The 25,406-nt window shown below is 43.5% G+C and overlaps 1 protein-coding gene across 10 annotated transcripts in view; it reads left to right on the top strand.

Moving 5' to 3' along the window:
* TANC2 (tetratricopeptide repeat, ankyrin repeat and coiled-coil containing 2) overlaps nucleotides 1-25,406 on the top strand; it is a 454,397-nt gene that overhangs the window by 237,931 nt on the left and 191,060 nt on the right. Inside the window, exon 1 of one of the 10 annotated variants that reach the window (XM_083147492.1) lies at nucleotides 18,197-18,330. The exons of the other annotated variants lie outside the window; for them this stretch is intronic. The gene's annotated coding sequence lies outside the window, so the exon portion shown is untranslated. Of the gene's footprint in view, nucleotides 1-18,196; nucleotides 18,331-25,406 lie in introns of those variants that run through there. 10 annotated transcript variants of the gene reach the window in all.

Below are 25,406 nucleotides of genomic sequence, written 5' to 3'. Positions count from 1 at the left end.
GTGAGGGTATATTTCTCCCACCATGATATATGATCCAGTCTGACGAGAAACTTTGCCATTGATAAATCCAATATTAGTTTTTTCCCCAGTGATTATCAGGACTGAAACAAATAAGTCTTACTTTAAAACATATTGATGTTTTTTGGGCACTTAATTAAGTGAAAGTCTTTGTTTTAACAAGATTGAACAGAAGTTTGAAATCAAAGACGACTTGCTGTATTATTGCACGCAGTGCTATCGATCCTACTGATGGCCCTGCAGGTATAATTATGCAGAGCTTCCATCGCAAAGATTCAAAATAAAGTTCTCCCATTTTTTCTCTTCACATTCATGGATAATGAGGATATAGCTGCCCTGTCTGTATTCATTTTCACAGATGAGAGCGTTCTTATTCATTTTCACAGATGAGAGCGTTCTTTTTCTCCAACAGATTACAGTACGTCTCAGATAGTCAGGTTTACATTGGATTAGGTGCTATAATGTTGGTAGAACTGTATACATAAAAGTTAACTTTTTGTATTGATAAAATGTACCTTTCAAAGTATCTTATTTGTGTAGTTTTGTGTGGATATAGACGTGAAAACCTAAAGGCAAAAATAGGGGTCTCTAATGTCTAGCCAGCCTTGCTTATGTTATTAACAACTACTATAGGTACATATTTAAAGGTTCTAATGCTTAGTCAATGTGACAAGATCACAAACTGTTATGGCTGGCAATAGGAGTAGTATTAGCTGGCAGAACAAATGAAGATTTTTTAATTGAAGTTGTCAAATATAGCAGAACTCTTAGGTCTTAATACCCCTTTCACACAGAAAATGAAATTACCGGGTGAAGCGGTTCTTCCCGGTAATTTCGTGAATAACACAGGTCCTTTTTCTGTGTGAAAGGGTCAACCTGGGTCATAAATTCCTGGTCTCCGACCCTGGTAAATTCCTAGGGTTTTCGACCCGGGTTGACGCTTTCACACAGAAGAAATAACCGTGTTATTCAGCAAAATACTGGGCAGAAATTTTTAACCCGGTAATTTGTTCTTCTGTGTGAAGTGGGGTCAGGCTGCTCGCGGTATTTAAAATGCTGGGTAATTTCTGGGATTTTCAGACAGTTCTGTCTGAAAGAGGTATATAACACAGTAGCCGTGCCAGTAATGTCTGAAATGACCACACACATGCAGATAGTGTTCTGCTCCATATTATCATCTGGTGTTGAATTTGTTTTGAAACCACACAATCTTCTTAACTTTTATTTACAATAGTGCCACAAATTGTGGACTGCTCTGTATTTGCTGAACATATTCACACTTGGCATAGGCAGCCCCACCACTCGCCACCCAAAAAGGGTGTGGGGACTATTTGTGGGGGGGGGGGGGCCTCGCTGGACTTTGTTTCTTCCCTGGAGATGTTAGATGCTTCTGCAGACAGGGCTCTCTTCAGTGGCAGCACATAATGGCTGAGTGATGTTTGACTCGTTTGCACTGGGTGTCTTCATTTTTATTCCGGTAAAATGCACTTTTTTTTTTGTAAAGCGTTATATTCTGTGGGTGTCTTATTACATAGTTTTTCATAAAGCATTATATTCTGTGTGTGTCTTATTACATACTTATATGCCAGGCAAGTGGTTAGATTGAAGTCCGTGTGAATTTAGCAATAATAACCTGGAAACAAAGCAGGTGTGTGTTTAACACTTCTTTTATGTTATCAAGGTTGATTTGAATTTTTATTATACCTGACTGCCATGGCAACCACAGTGACATGGCACATGATATTTGGGTATCCCCCTGAGCCCTGTTTGCCCTGTAATTACCCTCCCTTACCCCTCAGATGACATGCACAGACTTGTGAGCCTTTATTGTGTCTGGCAGCTGTTACTGCACGGCGACCATCTTTATCTAAGGTTTTTGTCTAATTGGACTTTGCGTGCAAATGTGATAATGGTGATATTCAGATTTGTTGAGCAATTTTTTTTTTTAACCAGACTAGACCTAGAGGAGTATTGTTTTTGTTTTTTTAGTAATTTAATTTAATTACAGTTTGGGCATACTTCTAATGAAAACCTAAATCTATTAAGAGTGGCTATGCATTAATACTTATGCTTTAAGTACACATGTAGCGATCCCTGGCCATTTTCTAAGCAATCTCACAGAAAATGTCTTTACATTGCCCCTTGTGCGGATTTCGCAGTTTTGCAAGCCAACCAAACACCACCCGCAGCGAATGACTCCTCTCTGCTCGCACCGTGAATATCCCCGCATGCATACGAATGGATGTTTTGCATAAACATCCATTCGCAGCCTTGCGTGCAGGGCAGAAGTCATTCGATGATTTCTTATGCGCTCGTAAATCTAAGTCACTCTGGTTACTTCATTTTGTAGCGCCCTGATATAGAAAGAAGGTGGGTAGCTGACATCCGGAGACGTCAGCTACCCACCCCTGACACCCACATCACACCGCAATTTTAATGTAACGCCTAGCGTTTTAATGGGAATGCCTATGAAATGCTGTGCATGCCCATGGGCGCTACCCATGGCCTTCGCCCCACAGCTGTGCTGCTATGTGCGAACGGGCTGGTGAGGCTGCACATATAAAAGTTTATGCGCATTTGCAGTAGCTAAACATTTCTCCCCTGTGCGGTATGAATTAGAATGACCTCCACAGTGTGTATGGTCTATTACATCATGGAATAGCAGTCAAACTATCCCTGCTAATTAACCTCCATAAAAATATGGGATAGATAGAAATATAGGTGTAGTGCCGGCAACACATGGAAGTGATTAAAGGTGTGTACACATGGTTAGATGCAGAATTCGATTTGATTTCGATTACATTTCTACTATAATATAAAGTCTTGCTTGGCAATGCTATTTTTCTTTTCAATTTCCACTAAACGTGAACGCGCATCGGGATTGAATGCTGCTAAAAGCATTCAATGTGCATTTGATTTCGATTAGAGTTCGATTCGATTTTGACTATATAGTTAAAATCGAATGTTATATCTAACAGTGTGCACACAGCATGACAAACAATGGACAGTCAGCTTAGTGCATGGCAAAGGTTAGCATGCTAGGTACACATTGTCTGCATGAGCATAAGGCGGTAAAACTTGGCACTTAATATGCATCTATAGAGTATAATAGTACCTCACAGGGAATTATAGTAAATGTTTAAATGTTTAAACAGTACTATTGCCAGGACTCTGCAGGTCTGCAGTATATCGTAGTTTAGATAAGAGTATCTTATTTCTGCTTTAAAGTCAGAAGGGCAATGAGAGCTGCAGTACAAGTGTGGCCCACTTTGCAGTTTACCGATTGTTAAGCAAAATTTGACAAGATTTAATAGCAGTACAGAAAATAGTTGGCGTGTGTTCTCTTGCCCTGTGTTTCTCCTGCGTTGCCCACAGGCATTTCCCATCATTCCCTGCTCTTGATTAGATGAGGTTATGTGATGGAACTGCTCTGGGTTCATTTATACAGCTGTTTGCAGACCAATTAGATTTTATTTTTCAGAATCTTTTGAACGCCCGGCTGGAAATCACATTAGGCCTCTATTAATAAAGAGAGATGCTTTTTTTTTTAATGAAAGCAAGCTCATTTGACATGTTAAACATAACGATAAGGGACCTTTTTCATTGCATAAATGTACTTGTTATTGTGCAGTAAGGTTTGGAGCTAGCAAGACCTGGGTCAGAACTACTTCTAATTAAGGCATTGACTTTATGCGGAGATGAATGGTGAAAGGTAGGTGTCTGCACATACCAGGCAGGGGCATGCCAGGAAAATTAACTTGACATCATTTGGCTCTTAAGGTGCGTACCCACGGTACGATTTATGTTCCGTAAGATATCATATACAATTCCCCAGAAAAGTCCTGGTGGTTAAAAAGCATTAGATTTGTGCTTAAAATAAGGTACGATGTGCATAAGATATAGCAAACGATCTGACGTCACAGCTATACTACACTATACTATCTTATGCTTTCTAGACAGAATTGGGTTGCATGTTCACCCGATCAGCTCCCTCCCATACGACCTGCGGGAGCGCGCATCGTACGTCGGATAGTGCATACACACGGTAAGATATAGTGCACTATCTAGCATGCTATTCGAAACTGGCTAGATAGTGTGCTAGATTGTGCACTATATCTTACCGTGGGTACGCAGCTTTACATGTGCCACAGGGATTGCAGAAATAAAGTTAAACGAGGCAGGATAAGTGTACAGTAAATAGAAATAGAAGTGGTTGGGGGGCGTGGCCTGACGGGAGATGAGGAAGGCTGCACTTTACTGGAGCTCCGGCCATTAAGTTCCAGTTACAGCCCCAAACATCTTTTAACCTCTCTCCCCAACTCTCTCTGTCACTGGGGTCACCCCCTAACCCGTGGGGAGCTTGCTGGGAAAGAGCTGCGGAGTCGGGGGACCCGGGCGCGGGTCTCTGCAGACTGCGGCCTAACATCACCTAAAGCCGGGACCTCGAGTACACAGCCGGGCCGCCGACAAGCCCACACGTAACGGAGCGCGGATCGGAAGCCCTGAAGACGGCGCCCGAATATAGAGGACCCTCCGGATAGCCCCCCTGTGCCGCCAGACCCCTGCAGACCCCTGTCTGGGTCTCACCTGCAAGGTAGGAGCGGCTGGAGCGCTGCTTGCTTCTAGCGGCGGCCATATTGGATTCCGGAGCCGCTGTGAGTGCGCACCACGGCCGCCCAGGACGCGCTCTCTGGCCGCCAACACTGAACATAAATCTCCCCTGTGCCCTGTGCTGCCCCTGGCAGGACCCTGGTCTGCGCATATAAGTACCTGCGGCTGCCTGTACAGAGCTGGGAAGTGCGGCGGCCATATTGGTTGTGGCAGCTGCATTTTCCCTCTCCCTACACACCTGAGTGTCCTGGAGAAAGAGGTCTCATTAGTCTCTGTAGAGACATACTGTTCCAGCCTTACACTGGTGTCATCTAGTCTGGTGCTGCAGACACAGCTGTGTCTGATCATGGATGCAGAAATATGCCCTCTATGCTAGCCCCCTAATATGCTCCACCCTACAATGTCTACTTAAATAAGAAGAGTTTGCTATCATATTTTCCCGCCCCTCATCAGAGGTCTCACTTGGACATTTAAAGTTGCATCTCCTGCTGTTGCAGTGCTCCCTCTTTGGTTATCTATCGCGCAGTCTCTCCGGGCCCTACTACTATTTAGTTATGCCCTCTAAAAGGAATAAAGTGTCAAAAACTGTCGCACAAGTCCCTTTCTTTAAACCGTCACCGCGACGTGTGGAGGCTCAGGGGCCCCTGCCCACTGATTCAAACACAGTGCGCCCTCCGCCACTGAGTACAGATGAACCCCCCCGCCCCACCCAAGCTGATCCCCAGGCAGCACCGGGGATTGAGGATAATGCCGCTCTGACCGTGGGAACTTTAAAACAATTGCTTTATCAGTTTAAAGAAGACATGACGTCAGAGTTCCGCACCTCATTCCAGGCATGTCAGCGGTCAATTGATGACCTGGGTGACCGTACAAACACCCTGGAGAACAAAATGGGCGAGGTGGTTGGGTCTCATAACTCGCTTATTGATTCTCATGCAGCCCTGGAGAATGAAGTAGCGGCCTTACGCGATAAAATCAGCGACCTTGAGGACAGATCCCGCAGGAATAACCTGAAGCTAAGAGGGGTTCCCGAGAACATTTCCAACAGCAGTCTTCATGACTTTACTTTGGATGTATTCAAGAAACTCCTTCCATCAGCAACTAGCTCAGACCTCCTCCTAGACAGGATTCATAGAATACCTAAACCCAGGAGTGCTCCTGAGGGTGCCCCCAGAGACGTCCTGATGCGCGTCCATTTTTTCCACATTAAAGAAGCCCTGTTAAAAGCTGCCAGACCCTCTTCTGATACAGCTGGAGCTTTGGGCTCCTTACAACTTTTTGGGGACCTCTCCAGAGCCACGCTGAATAAAAGACGGTCTCTTCACCCAATAACCAGCGCGCTCCAAAAGGCTAATATTCTATACAGATGGGGATTCCCCACGAAGCTGCTCATCTCTAGAGATGGTTCCACTGTTGCGGTCTCCGAGGTTGAAGAGGGGATGGAACTTCTTCACAAATGGAAACTGCTGGCACCTCCGGCCTCCTCCTCTCCTGAACACCGTCTTCAGCAGGACTGGTCGGTGATGGAGAAGTGAGGGGACCTTTGCTGCCTGCTTAGCCTTATAAACACTTGCTCATTGTCCAAGATCCAGTTTAATGCATAGGCCTTAATTATGCTGTTCTCAGGTTCCTTTTGTTATCTTATTTTGTCTATATTTTAATACGTGTTATTTGAGTGGGGCGAGGGATATGGGACCTAGCTAAGAGGTCTCTTTGTAGGCCGTTTGGGTAGCTTCTCTTGGTAAAGATACCATATTATATGCCTTCAGAAGTTTGTTTGTTACCAGTATGCAGTAATCTGTATTAATTTTCGTTACTCATGCCCTTAGCCTTGGAAATTAGGCCACAGTATACTCGCCAGTAGGCTTCTACTGTTTCAGTTATGTGTTTTTTCTTCTTGATATGTTGTTTTTACTGACATTGTAGGGTGGGTTGCCACTACCCCCCCTTTAAATGCCTGGTGTGGCGCCCTGTTTCTGGCGTCTCACTTCGACTCTCTATAGAGCCGTTATGTTTTGTATTTGTGTTCCCTGCCCTTATGTTTTCTGTCCCCTCCCCCACCTTCTCCCCATCACTTTCACCTCAGGTCAACGGTTATACGCTGGGTCATTATCTGCTCTCCGGTCTGCGTTATGGTGAACTTTATATCCTTAAATGTTAAGGGGCTGAACTCCCCTCAGAAAAGGAGGCTAGCATTATCCTCTTTCTTTAAAATGAAAGCCGATGTAGTAGCACTGCAGGAAACACATTTTATCAAATCGGCTCCACCCAAATTTTTTGATAATAGATTCCCCCAGTGCTACATGGCGAATGGCCCTCTCAAAAAGGCTGGAGTGGCCATATTAATATCCTCTAAAAGCTCCTTCACTGTAGAGTCCCAGGTTGCAGACCCGGAGGGCAGATACTTGGTGTTGGTTGGCAAGCTAGAGGATTCTGACGTCACACTAGTGTCATGCTATGCCCCTAACTCCGGGCAACTTAAGTTTTGCAGGAAATTATGTGCCTTGGTTAAGAAACACTCCAAAGGAGCTGTTATCATATTGGGGGACTTCAATATGGTGCTAGATGCTACTATTGATAAATCCAAGCCTACTAGGGTCCGCCCCCGGCCTACACCCCTCCCTTCCCAATCATTGGGATTTCGTAACCTGCTAGGCGAATACGGCCTATTTGATGTTTGGAGAGCCAAAAACCCTTCGGTCCGTGATTATACTTTTTTTTCTAATCCCCACCGCACGTATTCCAGAATTGATTTAATTCTAACTGACAAGTGGACTTTAAAATCTGTTATCAAGGCTTGCATCTTGCCAATGACATGGTCAGATCATTGCCCAGTACTTATTAAATATAGCATGAACTCCCGTAGAGTTCCCCCGGGTCCTTGGAGGTTGGGTGCCCATACCTTGTCTAACCCAGAAGCTTGCTCCGCCATCAAAACTTCTTTATTGTCATTTCTCGCAACCAATAACCCAGAGGACACTACTGTCTCTAACCACTGGTGTACATTAAAAGCTGTAATTAGAGGCGCAGCCATTCAGGTGGCATCTAGAATCAAGCGAGCTCAATCGGCAGAGGCTAGGCACTGTGAGGATGAAGTGACTAAGTTGGAGGCAGAGCTTAAATCTAATCCGAGTAACACGCTAACTCTCAATTCTCTCCTCAACGCTCGGGAAAAACTTAATGCATTATCCCTCAGAACAGTCACGAGGAACCTATTTAAACTAAACCAGAGATTTTACATGTTAGGTAACAAGGCGGGCCGCCTTCTGGCTAGAAAGCTTAGGGGACGCCAAGCCAAGGCTAGAATACATGGTGTTTATAACGCAGCGGGATTAAAAATTTCTGACCCATTCGAAATAGCCAACACATTTGCTGAATATTATTCAGGACTTTATAACTTGAAATTGGACGCTGAGACCCCCCAACCCACGGTTTCTGACATTGATAGCTTTTTAGCGGATATCTCCCTTCAGAGCCTGGAGCCTGATAAAGCCAGTGCTCTATGCTCCCCGTGGAGTTTAGCGGAGGTAGAGGCAGCTATTGACTCTCTGCCTAGAGATAAGGCTCCGGGCCCCGACGGGTACCCTTCTAATTTCTATAAACATTTTAAATCCATTTTAGCGCCAATTCTCCTTAACGTGTTTAATAATGCTTCTGAGACGGGTAACTTTCCTAAAGAAATGCTAGAGGCAAGAATTGTTACCATCCCCAAGCCAGGTAAGCCCCCTACGGCAGTACAAAATTTCCGGCCGATAGCCCTTTTGAATACTGATCTTAAATTGTACGCTAAGCTGATAGCTAATAGATTAAGCCCCCTATTGCCTTCACTTATAGCAGCAGATCAGGTTGGCTTTGTTCCAGGCAGGCAGGCCCCGGACAATACCCGTAGGGTATTTAATATTGTAGAAAGCTGCGAATTTAAGAAGACCCCTTTGTTAATTATGTCCCTAGATGCTGAAAAAGCATTCGACAGATTGCATTGGGGGTACCTTAGATCCGTACTGTCCAAATTTGGATTCTCTGGTAGATTTATAGATTCCATCTTCGCACTGTATTCCTCCCCCTCTGCAAGAGTGTTTAATAACGGCTGCTTATCCCAATTATTCAATATAACAAACGGCACCAGACAGGGGTGTCCTCTGTCCCCTCTCATATTCGCCTTAGCCATGGAACCTCTAGCAGAGAAAATTAGGAACTCCCCCCTCATAGAGGGTCCAGTGCTGGGAGGGATAAACCATAAAATTAGTTTATTCGCAGATGATGTCTTACTGTGCCTACTTAACCCAGAGACTTCTTTATGCGAACTTCACAAGGTCTTGTCCTCATATTCTAGAATCTCATATTACAAGCTAAACACCACCAAGACAGAAGCCCTTCCTATTAATATCCCCTTGGAGAAAGTTAAGCGGTTAAAAGATCAATATCGATACGCTTGGCAGCTGACCTCAATTAAATATCTGGGCGTCCAAATCGCTAGGGCCCCGGATGTTTTTTCGTGCAACTACAAGCCTTTACTGGGAGCACTGGAGAAATTGATAGGAGAGTGGGGCTTTCATGAAATTTCATGGCTAGGCCGCATCGCAGCCTCCAAGATGGTGCTGCTTCCGAAGATACTGTATTTATTTAGGGCCATACCTAGAATTCCCCCTAAATCATTTTTCTCGGAATTCAATAAACTACTTGGCAGGTATATTTGGAAAGGAGCTAGACCCCGTATAGCTAAGCATGTCCTCACTCTGCCCAAGTCGCTGGGCGGGTTGGCTTACCCTGATCTGAAGTGTTACTTCTCAGCGTGTTTGTTGAACCAAGCAAGAGACTGGTTCGCCGCTGGGCAAGTAAAACCCTGGGTCTCTATAGAGCAGTCCTTTCTACCCAGAGTGCGCCTCCCTGAGCTATTTTGGTTGCCCAAAGGGAAGTCCCCCTCATGGATAGGACCAGGAGTTGCAATAAGAGACACCCTCCTAGTTTGGCATGATTTAATAATGAAAGATGCGGAGGCCTCCCTTCCCAATCCAGATTTAACCATTTTAACTATAGCTTCTCTCATTCCCAACCTGAAACTAGATAATTGGGTAGCAAATGGTATTTCCACACTTAGAGACATTTGCCCAGTGGGTGATCTCCTGCCCTTCACAGAAATCATGGAGAAATTTGATTTGCCACGACATGATTTCTATAAGTATCTTCAGTTAAGACACTGGTTGACTTCATGTGGTGGTAAACCCGTAGTGTCACTATCCTTCCCCAAAAGACTGGTTATGATTTTGACCTCACAGAATAATAGAGGAGGCATCTCTAGATGGTACAATGAACAGGTCAACAGACCACAGCCGGATAAGCTGCCATCCCAGATCCGATGGGAATCTGATTTAGGTAGAACTCTTACTAGAGAAGAATGGGACCACATTGCTCTATCCTGCTTTAAGATTTCTAAGTGTTTAAGTCATTCGGAAATGTTTTATAAACTGTGCCATAGAGCCTATTTCACCCCCCGGCGGCTGCACATTATTTGGCCGTCGGTCTCCAATCTCTGTTGGAGAGGATGTGGATGTATTGGATCCCTTCTGCATATTTTCTGGGACTGTCCAAAATTGCGGCCACTATGGGAGGAGGTGTTTACCCTTATAGGAGAAATATTGGGCATCCAAATCCCCATGGACCCGGTGGTGGCATTGTTCCACCTTTCTTCCGCCATCCCAGAGCACGATAGCTATTTAGTAGGTCAGATCCTAATAGCCACCAAAGCTGCGATTGGCCAGTTCTGGAAGTCCCCGGAGACTCCTGATATACAACTTATTTTAGGTAAAATTCATAAACACTATCTATTTGAAACGATTGATTGCAAGTATTCCTCCTCCGCCAATTCTATACATCTTAAGTGGCTGAAGTGGTGCACCTTTAGAGAGAAAAGACACCTCCCACTTGGAATCTCCTTCCAGGTAGACCCGGCCACGATATTGTCTAATGAAGCGACTGTTATGTGAGATGTTGCCCTGTTTTCCCTCCCCCCCCTCTATTCCCCCTATGTCTGCACCCTCTTGTGTCTGTCCTTTTGTCTCTCTGTCCCTTTTTTGCCTGGATCCCCCCCATGTTTGTTTTGTCCAGTTCCCCTACCTTCTAATCTGGTAAATACGTCGGTACTATATTTGTCTGAGTTATAATGCTTCACCAGTACATAATATTGGTATTCTACTATATCTGTTATTTGTTGATGTCCCACCGGTGGTACCTTCTGTTTTAACTGTACCGACTTAATAAAAACTATATTTAAAAAAAAAAAGAAATAGAAGTGGTTGTAAATCCAGAAATTAACAGAGAAGGTGATTCCCAGCACTAATATTATCTAACTAATGGTTACTTTATTGCAAAATATATGTTCTACCTAAACATGGGCATGGTTGCAGCATGTGGAGGATATGAGCACATCTTAATGGTTGCATTACCACAACTACAGTAAATGGGGGAAAAACAAAAAAACCCTTTCAGGTATAGTACCGGGATTTTAGAGACCCAGGTCAATTGCAGGGGCTTGGGATCCGGGAGTGAAATCCCGGGTAGACCCTTTCAGACATTTGCTAGTTCCAGGTTGATGCGCGTGCATGTGAATAAACACGGGATTTTCACATATGTAAGAAAGGGGTATAAGTTACCGGCAAGGGAATATCTCAGAAAATATGACATCTCCCAAGCTGTGAGGCAACAGAGTGCAGTGTTGGTAGGTGTGACAAATTCACCAGGCACCAAAGATAAAATCAATTTATTAAACAATTAAGTATAAAACATGGATAAAAAATAAAAAAAAACATAAGATAGAGGATTCTTACCCCTAAGGGTATTTGGAGCCAGCAAGGATGGTGATAGGCAGGGATGCACCCTGCCTGGCTCCAAATAGCGTTGCACTGGGTAGGTCCACTGGTACAAGCTGGTGTCAGTTACTTCCAATGTGTTTCGAGCATCTGGTGCTCTTCTTCCTGGGCACACCCAGGCAGGGTTCACTTCCGAACTGCATCCCTGCCCATCACCATCCTTGCTGTCTCCAAATACCCTTAGGGATAAGAATCCTCTATCTTATGTTTTATATCCATGTTTTACACTTCATTGTTTAATTCATTTCCCTATGATTTTCTTTGGCGCCTGGTGAATTTGTAACACCCACCAACTCGACCAACTAGAGTACACCAAGGTCTGAGGGAGACCTAAGTGACAAACCTCAGGCAGCCTCTATAAGAAGGAGCGCAGGACACTATGGGGGAAATTTACTAAGATGTGTATTCTACTTCACATGTGATGTTGCTATGGGCAACCAATCAGAATCTACTTCTTATTTATTTAGCACCCTCTAGAACCTAGATGGCTAACCTTGACACTCCAGCTGTTGTTGAACTACACATCCCAGCATGCCCTGCTACAGTTTTAGTATTGGAGTATTGGAGCTGGAGTGTCAAGGTTAGCCATCACTGCTCTAGAAGTAGACAGGATCGGATTGGTTGCCCATAGCAACATCACATGTGAAGTAGAATACACATCTTAGTAAATTTCCCCCTATTACTCCAAATCTTCCTACTAGAGTGCAGGTGAGGCTGGACTCCATGATTCTTGACAATGTGGACATAACACCTGCTTCATGTTCCATCATTACTGGATACATTGAAAACATGTGAATGGTTCATGTACTACTGTAGTTGCACTAATCAGCCTGGAATGATTAAAGAAACATGGGGAAGAATTACACCCCCTGCCGACGTTTTTCTGCAAAAGTACAGAGAGTCCCATGCAAAATGTACATAATCTCATCTTTCGGATAATAAACACTACTTCAAGTAACCGCTCAGAGCGAACTTTTCAGCAATAAAAATAATGAAGCCTCTAGAGCAGGAGTCTTCAACCTTTAAGACCGAGTGGGCCACATAAAAAATTAAACGAAGCCCGAGGGCCACTAAGTTATACTGAGGTGTTTTAACTATTAAAACTATTTAAAAATGTGAATGTAAGATTACAAGACCTTTTCCATACTAGCAAACCCAAGACTTCAAACAATAAGGATTCAGTCATAAAAGAATTGTCTGCTTACTTTTGTTTTCTTCAAGTCAGTGCGAAACTTGGCATTGCTCACCTCACCCCATGTTCAGCAAAACATTTCAAAATGCAGCAAGTTCACCTCATCCCCAACTCCATGTTCAGCAAACCATTTAAAAATGCAGCCAGCCCCCAACCCAAAGTTCAGCAAACCATTTCAAAATGCAGCCAGCTCACCTCACCCCCACCCCATGTTCAGCAAAACAATTTTAAATGCAGCCAGCTCACCTCACACCCCCAAAACATTTCTAAATGCAGCCAGCTCACCTCACCCCCCCCACCAAAACATTTCTAAATGCAGCCAGCTCACCTTACACCCCCACCAAAACATTTCTAAATGCAGCCAGCCAGCCAGCTCAACTCACCCCCACCCCCACGTTCAACAAACCATTTCTAAATACAGCCAGCTCACCCTCTCCTGAGGCACCTGTCTTAGTGTCCCTTGCAAAGGGCTGCTGCTGCTGGCGGCGTCTGTCTTTGCTGTCTTAACAGTCAAGGAGCAGGCAGGGACAGGTGCAGTGCGCGGCTGGCGGCGGTTGTCACTCCAGTCTCCCGGCTGTCTGAAAGGGCACGGGCGGGATGTGTGCACGGCGTCAGGAAGTAGACAATGCGCATGTCCGTGCACAGTCCCGCCCGCCCCAGCCTCAACCTCACCCAGCAGCATCCTCCGCCACGTCCCACTGCTAAGAGGACAGCGCGGAATGATTTTTTTCCCCATTCAGCACGCCAATCATTTTAATAATGCTATTCACTGGCGGGCCAGGAAAAACAAGTCGGCGGGCCACTGGTTGAAGACCCCTGCTCTAGAGTAAGCCCATCCAGTCACAAGCTCACAGCAGTTGTGGTCTCTGATTTCAGAGAACTACGCTCCACTATTTGAGTTAAGCCCCGTACACACGGGGGAGATATATTGCTCTGCAATATACTGTATTGCTGAGCAATATATTGCTCAGTTTCTCCTTTTCATCAGCGACCAGAGATGGTCGCTGATGAAAGGGAACCTCTGCTGGGGGAGCAGCAGAGGTAATTAGCTGGTCGCAGGAGCAAGCTCCTGCGACTAGCGATTAGAAAGGGGCTGAAAACGGGAGCGCGCACCCGGCGATTTATCGCCGGGGCACACTCCCATCACTGGCAATATGGTCGCCAGCGACCATATTTCCAGAGATTTCAGCCCCTATCGCCCCCGTGTGTACACAGCTTTCCATCTGAAACTAGTCATGGACGTAAATCTTCTGTAAGTGGGGTGGTGTCAAGTGCCTATGTTATTGGCTTGGTAAAACCATCCTTTTGTTCAGTCTTTACTTTGTGATTCTTATAATGGTAAAATATAAAGTGACTTCTGGCATAAATAAAGGTTGGGTGGTTGATAGACAATGTTTGAGAATCTCTTGCACTTTTTTGTTGCCATGTGGTGCAGACATTTTCTTTTTGGCAGATTTAATCATAGAAGATCTTTGGAGAGTTAATGCGAGGATTGCTGGAGATCCTCCAATTTGGGCAAATTTTGCCAGATCCAGGCAGATCCGGACGAGAAATCGGATGTGTTTGACACCTCATCCAACCCAATGCGCGGTCCCGTGCGCATCGGGTCTGACCCTACAAATTGAATCTGCTGCATGTTCGGACCCATCAGTGTGCTTTTTAGAACCCACGATGTGTTGGTCCGATCCGTAAGTGTGTGACAGCGGTGAAAACACTGGCCGGATGCTGATAGGCTGAATCTCGCCACCCGACAAATAGAACTACTTAGTTCTCAGCCACTGCACGGACCCCGCTGACTTACTGCCCAGCACTGCAGGGACCCCACTGTGACCCCAGTGTGCCGAACGGAACCCCCCGCACGCCCCCCCCCCCCCCCAAACATTGCAGTTTGCGTCGCACGTGTACTGCAAATGTCTGCTGAGTGCTCAGCACAGGGGTCTGGTTGCCGGGGATTTAGATTTGGGGGACGTATTTTGTTTCTGTGCAGGGTAAATATTGTCTGCTTTATTCTTACACTGCAATTTAAGCTGGGTACACACCTAAAGATTTATCTGTTCAATCTGTCTGGTTGGAAGAAAAATCTGGCACTGTAAGGGAGCAAATGACAATCAAAAATATGCTCCTAAATGGACAGACTTATGCTTGGATCCTTTTTTTTTTTTTTTTTTGTCAAATGGCTAGAACTAATTTGAATGACCATTGTCTGGGCCTTGACTCTCTGCGCATGTTACATCTACCCCACCTGCAGTGCAGCATGAATCTGCAAAAGTTGCAGCCTTGCTAACAGGTCTGAATCGGGCCCATAGTCTGCTAGCAGATCTGCCCTACATAAATACACTTGTCAGAACATGTGTCTTTAAGGAGTGCAGGAGACGACATGAAGTAATTGTACTGATTGATTTTGTGTCGTTAAGGCTCTTTCACTTACTCAACTGAAGGGCTAGGAAAGGGAATACCTAAGTAAATAGATACACATTCTGGTTATTAAAGTAAATCAGAGTTACAACATGACCTCTGTTTACACAAGATTCTGTTATTTATATGAATAGTCTTGTGAATTTGCTACCAGTGAAGAAATCAGGCCATTCATTCTTGGAGTTTCATCTGGCTTCCAGCAGCAGTGAGCAGCCAGCTGGGATGGTTCATACATCTTGGCTGGGAATGATGTCCCTGGCGCTTGCCACAGCCTGTGAGATCAGGTGACTCTAAATTGGCTTTGTGTTCTACATCCAGCACCGAACAGTGTATTACGAAAGGAGGTGGCTACTTTATCTCAGTATCACTTGAGTCCATTATGATTGCTGTCCGAACTTGGCTCTCTGCAATGTGTTAACATCAGCAGGTTTAATGCTTAAGAATCAGTATAGATGGATTAATGTGCTGCCCTCAATACGGCCCTATTTTGTGACCCTAGGTACTTATGAGAATTAAGTTTTCTTTTGTGTGGATAATTATAAAGCAGAATGAAACAATTGTGACTGCAAGGGCTTTCTATTCCAGGGATTATAAAAAAAATATGGATTATTGTGAGAGACACTGTGTATATATACTTGGGTCCTTCTCCCACGATTGCTCAGTTTAGCTGGCCGGCCAGCTCTAGGAAGAGTCCTGGTGTTCCGAACTTCTTCCATTTATGGACGGTGGAGGCCACTGTGCTCATTGGGACCTTCAAAGCAGCAGATATTTTTCTGTACCCTTCCCCAGATTTGTGCCTCGAGACAATACTGTCTCGGAGGTCTACAGACAATTCCTATGACTTCTTGGTTTGTGCTCTGACATGCACGGTCAAGTGTGGGACTTTCTATAGACAGACATGTGTCTTTCCAAATAATGTCCAATCAACTGAATTTACCGCAGGTGGTTTCCAATTAAGGGTGGTATTTAAACACAGTCGTGCTCCCGCAGCCATCTCCCGACGGGGGAGATAGCTGCGGGGCCCTATTCAATGCTGTCTTCCCCGACAGCATTGAACAGGGTTTCACCGCAGAACGAGCCCGACATCAGAAAGGCCGGAAATAGGCGAGCTCCCGGCCGGAGCTCGTCTATTTCCGTCATCAACTCGCGGCCACGCCCCCTTCTCGCCGCTCGGCAGCCGGGACATTGAATCCCGACCGCCGAGCTCCAGTTGAGCCAAGCGAGAACGGGACAGGGGCACGGCTGTCGAGCTTGCTCGACAGCCGTTCCCCTGACATTGAATACCCCCTTAAGCTGGATGATCAGTGGAAACAGGGTGCACCTGAGATACATTTTGAGCTTCATGGCAAAGGCTGTGAATACTAATGTACATGTGATTTCTTAGTGTTTTATTTTTAATAAATATGCAAAAATCTTTCAAACTTTTTTTCAAGTTGTCATTATGGGGTATTGTGTGTAGCATTTTATATACATCCATGTTGTTAGGACAGTCCACTCCAATATATTTAATGTCTGCCAGGGTGCCGGAAGGCCAAAAAATCCAGGTACTTCTAAATTTATTATAGATAAATAATAGGGGCACTTACCGGGCTTGCTTGCAGAAACGACTTTAATAGTACATACCACTCTGATTATTTAGGGCACAGGTCTTCAACCTGTGGCCCTCCAGATGTTGTGAAACTACATGTCCCAGCATGCCCTGACAGTTTTGGCATGCTCTTATAGGAAAAAATGTGGCAATGCATGTTGGAACATGTAGTTTCACAACATCTGGAGGGCCACAGGTTGAAGACCCATGATTTAGGGCATAACAGTGGGTATAAGGTTGAAGTTTTGTTCCGGTGGCAGAACGTTGTCAAGACTCTCTTCCCTGGTAGGAAAGGGGGGTCTCCAGAAAGGTCTGCCACTGGACCGAAACGTCGACCTGCCCTAAATAATCAGAGTGGTATGTACTATTAAAGTTGTTTCTGCAAGCAAGCCTGGTAAGTGCCCCCATTATCTACCTATCGATCTATCTAATCACTATCTATATATCTATCCATAATTTAGTAAGTAATTTAAATGAATGTCTAAAATTCAAACAATTGAAAAAAACATTTCTTCTGGTTCTTGACCTGTTCTTGAGATGTCTTCAGTGTGTGAGCGCCACAATCATGTCTTATTGTATAAAAGAGAGCAGAGGACAAAGCCGCAGCTGCCGGTGCTGAAATGCATACGCATTAAAGCATACTCCCAATGAGTCCAACGGTCTGTACAAATCACTTTCATAAGGAGCGTGATAGCTTATGCGGAGCTGTGTACGTTTTTTTTTGTTGTGTGAGAATACACCCATTACTGTTTGCCGCACAGAAACAAATGTGGCTATTCCACTTTTTTTTTTTTTTTTTCATTATGGCAATACGATTTTTTTTATAGGTTCTTGTACACGTTAAAGATGATTGTCCCCATAGGAAATGTGCTGCAAATAAGGGAAGGTTGTCTCATTTGTTTCATGTTCACAACTATTTCTGTGTTCATCATTAAGCTTTCTGACACTGTTTTGGATGCACATAATATACTGTAAATGCTGTAAGCTGATCCCTCTCCCTTGCTGTAATGTGCGCCCTTACAATTTTTTGGGTTGAGAAATATGTTGCAAATAGTGGAAAAATGTACAGTGAATATAAATCACATAAATTCATCTGTATTATGCCCACTGAACTGTGCTGTCTTTAGCCCATACCTAGTTTCCTCCAATTGTGATAAAGAAATGACCGTGCCAGCTTTGTTGCATTCTCCCCTCTGGTGTATCTTTTGATGACGCTTTGGGTACTGCAGTGACACAGATGGTTTGTACATTAACCTATCTCCTGAATAGGTCTGTTTATATGAAAGTGTTCCCCCTTGGGCATACTATATTAGACCATCAGATGAGGACTGCTTGGCTGTGGCTTCAGCCTCTGATCCCTGAAGGTGCTCTCACTGCTCTGCATCTGCACAGTCCCAGCTGCAGAGGAGGTGCATGAGTCCATGGGTTAATGGAAAACGAAAGTGCCTACACCCCCTGCAGAGGAGGCACAGAGTGTGTCTGCAGCTGTAAGGCTGGTGCGTAGATACCTGAGCGTCTGGTTCGGTGCACACACTGCAGTAAGAGGCTGGCACCAAATGTGCTGCTCTGCCTTTCTCCTCCTCCAACGTCCTTTATGAGCCCAGCAGAATGGTGCAGTGCTACTGTCAGTTTTGACTGAGGTGAGAATGTACTTTTCCTCTTTGATTTGCCATTAGATTTATGCATGTATCCTGTTTGTATCAGTGGGTTATGTGGATGTTTCTGGTGGTATTCTTACTCTTGACCTTTAGAAGCTGCCAATGTTAGAGCTAATGAAGTAGTTAACGTTCTTCGAAGTCTGTAACTATCTTCCTGACTAATGTTTCTGTACCAAGCAATATGTTAATCCCTCTCTGCTATACTGACCCTTTATTTGACACACTTTTTTTCCCGTGTTCCCATGTAGAATACAGAGCTGCTAATAAGTGTTCCTTTTTGCAATGGCACCTAACCGTTTTGGGCTTGTAGAGGCACAAGCATAAAATGTCTTTAATCGTATTTAGTTGATCTATCACCTAGAATTGCCCGGGGCATCTAATATATGTACTCAGATATGGGACAGTTTCTGTCTATATCTGATGGTTCCTACTATTAGTATTGTACATTTTGGTACAGAGAAACCTGTTCATAAGGTTCATATGCCTATTTATCTGATTGATTTGATAACCCCCCCCCCCCTCCCATCTGCTATGATCCTACTAAATGTACAGCACAGGTTGGTATAATGTAGCTGCACTGTCTGGTTTTTTGAATAATGCTGAATCACTGGTCCCCAACACTGCCGCTGGATTACCAGCCTCCGAGTGGTCTGCTGCTTTATGTTCAGTGGGAAACTGCTGGGGTAGCACAAAATGTATATCTGATGTAGGAGCAAGCCCTTGGAAATCATAGATCTGTGTGTTATGTTTCTCATAGAAAGGAATAGTGTATTATTGTGATTATTGACTATATACTAAATTGGCATCACATGGTGATAAATTATTTGTACAATTTTGCTTTATGCATTTGCAGTGATATATTATTTAAATACACAGTTTACTATTGACCAGTGTGCTCGTCGCCATTCTATGAGCTGACCTAATTTTCATGAGAAGGCAGTCTGTATGTGTGATCACTAGGCACTATTGACCTGACTGTAGCAGGAGGCATAGCTTTCCCAGAGATATGAAAGGCTGAATTTTGGACCAGCCTTCGGTGAATACAGGTCCATACACGCTGGGCGTTTTTGCCCAGCGTGTATGGACAACAATGATGGGGGCTGATAATCACACCGTGCATACACAAGGAGCTGTTTTCGCCCTTTTATGCATTTTTTTTCCCTGGGGGTGGACGACTTACCATAGCAGGACGCTATGACAAGTCACCCACCCTGTCTGCTCATCTGCTGGTAATACCAGCAGATGACCGGCGGCTGCCAGCAATGATGCAGGAGCGTGCATCAGCGTTAACCACTCACCGCTGCTCCGTGCACACTGGGTGTCTTTTGAGCTGAAAGCGGCACAAACGACAAAACTGAGCGGCTTTCAGCTGAAAATCGCCAAGTGTGTATGGGCCTTAAGGCTGAAGAAGCTATTTATGTAAGGGCTGAACCTGTCAACTCTTTCCTGTACCCAACGCTTGTTGATCTTTGTTCATGTTTTCAGGATTATTATATATCTGAACTACTTTATATATCCAGACCGAAATGACTTTATTTTTCCCATCACTGGGATCTGGAACTTCATTTTTAATTTGTCATGTGACATACACACAGGGCGACTGATGCCCTGTGCTAAGCAATGTTGGTTAGCACACATCGCTCAGAACACACATCTGGCACCCATGCGATGCACTAGTGATGTGGACCAGTGTTATCCCCATGGGAACATTGGCATGCAGTATAAATCTAGTGAGGCAATGATGCTGGGGGGTAAACACACAGAGCGAATACCCCAAATAATTGCAATATAACTTCAGGGCCTGAGGAAAAGATTAGTTTGCTGAGTTTGTAGACTTGAACAACTACATCAAGTTCTGCAAGGGTAGAATATGCGGCAGGTTGATACCAGGAGAAAACTATTAAGGACTTTTCTTTAGTATTGCAATTTATTATACAATACACTAAGGGGGAGATTCAATCGCCGTCGAGCATCTCCCGTGGGGGAGATGCTCGACGGGCCCTATTCAATGCTGTCTTCCCCGACAGCATTGAACAGGGTTTCCTGTCAGAACGAGCCCGACATCTCTAGCTGTCGGGCTCGTTCTGCCGAGAACAGCCGGGAAGTGACGAGCTGCCGGCTGCAGCTCGTCACTTCCCGGCCGCAACTCGCGGCCACGCCCCCTTCTCGCCGCTCGGCGGCCGGGACATTGAATCCCGACTGCCGAGCTCCAGGCGAGCTCACCGAGAACGGGACAGGGGCACGGCTGTCGCGCTAGCTCGACAGCCGTGCCCCTGACGTTGAATACCCCCCCTAAATATTAATTGATCTAGTGTTTCACAAACCTTAAGACTGGGTTTCTGTAAGCAACCATGACTTAACTTCAATCCCCCTGGCATCTGTTTTATGTTCTTGTTATCCACCAGCTTGAAGAAGCTGTCTGCCGTCATGTTGACTACTGATCCCAGTCAGGACACTTGTTACTAATATTCACATAAGTTGCGGTTGCTACTCCTGAGGAAGTGATGGACTTCCAAACAAGTGGAATAGATGGCAGAAGCAATGAACCATTGATTTCACTGTGGGTCTGACTGATAATAGTCTATTGAGGCCTACATACGGGGTGATTTTTGCCTATTTTCTCTGACCAGATCGCCTTGCCATGGGATTTACATACAGGCTAGAGGCTTGGCGATTTCGCTTAGTCAAAATTGTGATGTCGCTGCTGGATATAAGCCGGCGGCCATCCCAAGCAGTAGCCCACCTGTACAGCCGAATAGACACTGCAGTGTCTAGTCAAAATATTCTTGCCTGCAATGTCTATTTGGCCGGGCGATAGTGGTCCTCTGGGACCATGCATCGATATCGCTCGCTATGTACACATATTTTGAAAAAGACTTGCCCCGTGTGTACACTGCTTTAGTATCGGAATCTAAGCAGGAAAAAATAGGGGTGATTTTGGCTAACCTAGAAAATTTTGATGAGTATGGGTCATTAGGACAACCAATATTAGGCCGACATGGCTGAGGTCGACATACGTTTTTCATGGTTTTTGTCTCGAATTTAGATATGGACACAGTTAAGGTGTGCCGCATCCCCTCGCTGCGCTCGGGTACACTATTCTATTCCCCCTCTATGCCCTTGTGGATGCTAAAGCACAAAATACCACCTGTCGGCAAATGAGTTTTTCATGTATTTTTTTTTTTTTTTTTTAGACGATATATGCTGACATCCACCAGAGTATAGAAAAAGAATAGAATAGTGTGGCGAGCGTAGCATGGTGAGCGCAGCGAGGGGATGTGGTACACTTGGACGGTGTCTATGTCGACATTTGAGAAAAAAGCTACGAAAAACTCATGTCGACCTTTTGATTATCAACCTTCCAACCATGTTCACCTATTTCATGTGTCGACTTATGCCATGTTGACCTAATGATGGTATTCCATTTTGTCTATCTTTGTTATATTCTGACTGAAGTCATGTGATCTTTTTCTACATCTACAGCCTTGAGCTTTATTTGTCCAAACACCTGTGATTCCATAGCGATCCTATTGTTCTAATCTTTTATTTGTTTCAAATTCTGTGAAACACATTTAAGGAAAATGCAGACCCCAAGATAGCTTAGTGGACTGTTTTACAGTAGTCTGCTTTGGTAATAAAGTAGAAATAAAAGTATGTTTTGATGTATTAAAAAAATAGACCAAATGATTCCACTTATTTCTTTTAAGGTGTATGTGTATGTGTGTGTGTGTGTGTGTGTGTGTGTGTGTGTGTATGTGTATATATATATATATATATATATATATATATATATATATATATATATATATATATATATATATATATATATATATATATATATATAGCGGGTAAAGAAATAGCGGCACTCGCAGTCTTGGTGAAAAAACTTGTCTTTATAAAAGCATTTTCAAGTGCAAAAAGTGACCGACGTTTCGGGGTCAAGCCCCGTTTTCTGCACCTTGAAAACGGGGCTTGACCCCGAAACGTCGGTCACTTTTTGCACTTGAAAATGCTTTTATAAAGACAAGTTTTTTCACCAAGACTGCGAGTGCCGCTATTTCTTTACCCGCTACTACCCCCAGTATTGGAAGGCACCACAGCAAATATACGAAGCCAGGAACTGAGTGCCGGTCCGCCATCACACCGTATATATATATATATATATATATTTATTGATTATTTGAATGTTAAGGTGAGTCAGTTTGTTGTAGTGAGTGCTGGGCTCCCTGTGTTTGTATTTACTAGAGTGTGTGGTCACAGGCCACCGCACCCCACCCTGGGATGTGGGTGCTGTTTGCACCCCATTCCTAGGAATGGCGAGTGTGTTGGTACTTTTGTATCTATATATATATATATATATATATATATATATATATATATATATATATATATATATATATATATATATATATATATATATATATATATATATATATATATATATAGTATATTATACAAAGTTGCAGGCTTCTGGTGTGCTGATATCTTCACCCCACATGTTTGGCTCTGTTTTACACCCTTTGGTGAGAAACAGGGTTAACAAGAAAATATGGACAGAAATGGAAGCACCACGCTAATTTAGGAAGGACGCACCAATAATAGCACATCCAACATGACCCCTTGCATTCGGTACACAATGCTCTGCTCCTGGACTTCCCTGGTAATGTATGATTACCAGCACCTGTGTGGAACTATTCAGCCTGTGGATCCCTAGGAGTCTACATCCGGTGGCCCAGTGATATATGGGCAGTTGTTGGAAATTACTGACGGTACATTATCTGTGAGGGGGATTTCCTACCCCATGCTCTATACCCCGGTGTTAAAGTTTTTTCGGGTAGCGACCCGCTTTTTATAAAAAGCCCCAATTTGATGGCAGTCAATTCTCCTTCATATGTTTTAAGAACAGAAATCTCACAAGTGGAGTTTTAGTGTTTTTTTCCATATATGAAGCGCCAAATCTGTTATACTCCATACCTTCTCAGCCCCTGAGGAAGTCAACGTTTTGACGAAACGCGTTGTGCCAAACTTTTATTCTGAAATAACCAATCATTGTTGTCATAATCAATGTATTGTAATTCATTTGGTGCCTAAGCGGCATCTTTTTATTAAATGTATTTTATATCTTTAATTGTATCAAATTACTGTTAGCGCACCCTGAACTCTTTCACTCTCATTCCTAAACACGTTTGGGTCCCGTCTAACAGGGGATCCTCAGAGGTGCTGCTTCACCAATTTGTGTGTGCGGTTTGGGTCTCTTTGTATTTTTTATATATATATATATATATATATATATATATATATATATATATATATATATATATATATATATATATATATATATATATATATATATATATATGCGGAGGGATGCCGGCACTCCAATCCTCTTAGTAGTAAGTACCTGGTGCCTTCACAATGCGAGCAGCAACGCTGAACTCTGGATACAGACGGGGGTGTAGCGCGGCACTCAGGACGGTGTTTAAGAAAGAAAACAGGAGCCAAACTTGACGTTGACGTTTCAGCCTTGCGGCTTTTATCAAATCATGTTAGCTGTTTTGATAAAAGCCGCAAGGCTGAAACGTCAAGTTTGGCTCCTGTTTTCTTTCTTAAACACCGTCCTGAGTGCCGCGCTACACCCCCGTCTATATATATATATATATATATATATATATATATATATATATATATATATATATATATATATATATATATATATATATATATATACACACACACATAAAATAAAGTCTATAGACCTTCACTGTTAAATAGAATCATATACAGTATCATTTGTATCTTATTAATGTATAATGATACTTTAATGGTAATTGTTCCAAACAATTGGTTAATATAATATGTGCAACCCGCACATATGACCAACAGTCCACCGAGTGCCTGGGGATAGTCAATGTGTAATACTGTAGGTTACTTGCCGTGAAAAACGGGAGTCTGTATTAGGCCGCTGGTGTCCGCTGTGGTGCCAGTTGACTGCAAGCTAACAGACACCAAGAGATGGAAAGGAGAGACAAAGTTTCCATCTCTCTGTGTCTCTGCTAGCTTTCAGTCAACTGGCTACTTACCACTAGGACCCCTGCTATGGGTCCCGGCACCACATCGGATACCTGCGGCCTAATACAGACTCCTGTTTTTCATCTTATAATACGGCAAGTAATCTATTACACATTGACTATCCCCAGGCACTCGGTGGACTGTTGGTCATATGTGCGGGTTGCACATATTATATTAACTAATATTTGGGAACAATTACCATTAAAGTATCATTATAAATTAATAAGATAGAATTGATACTGTTGATGATTCTATTTAAAAGTAACAAGTTAAGGTCTATAGACTATATTTTATGTATATATATTTTTTATATGTGTGATATAAATGTTGCTAATATAATTGATTGGTGACCGCCTTAGTAAAATATATACTCAGCATAATTTTGTTATATTTTTATTGTTTATTTAATACATTTATTTAATAAATACATTACATACATATATGGTGCATGTTATTCAGCGACCTTCCTAAATTAGTGCGGTGCTTCCATTTCTGTCTGTGTTTTGATGTATTATTTAAAGGTTATGGCTAAAACCACTGGGTTTTTTTTTGTTTTTGTTTTTTTTTACATTTTCCATCTTACCAGTACTGGGACTACATATACCTGGAGGGGGAATATAAATCTGTGTCATGTGAAATGAGCCTCTGTGCTCGAAATGAGCCTGCAATGGTACAATCCAAATTAAATGAAAGAAAATAACCTACACCTGCATACATTTCAGTTAAAATAAAAAGGCATCTAACAATGTACGCCCTCACCTAACGTCAAATCCTAGTCAAAAAACAGACGCAGATCTAGACACAACCATTATTTAAATGATACCTTTTAGCCAGGTACAATGAATAAATGCTGTACCAGAATCAGTGAAAATTATAGTCTGTCTCATCTGATCGTGGAGGCCTACTGTATTTTCTTACTGTAAAAATGCCCTTGGTGTTTTCCTTATCTCATAGATTGCCCAGTTATCATTAAGCACATGAACAACTCT

Source organism: Crinia signifera, chromosome 6, assembly GCF_055691185.1.
Source record: "Crinia signifera chromosome 6, ASM5569118v1, whole genome shotgun sequence".
In the NCBI taxonomy this organism is placed as follows: domain Eukaryota; kingdom Metazoa; phylum Chordata; class Amphibia; order Anura; family Myobatrachidae; genus Crinia; species Crinia signifera.
Note: the sequence above shows the minus strand (reverse complement) of the source record. Positions and strands in the feature narration are given on the sequence as shown.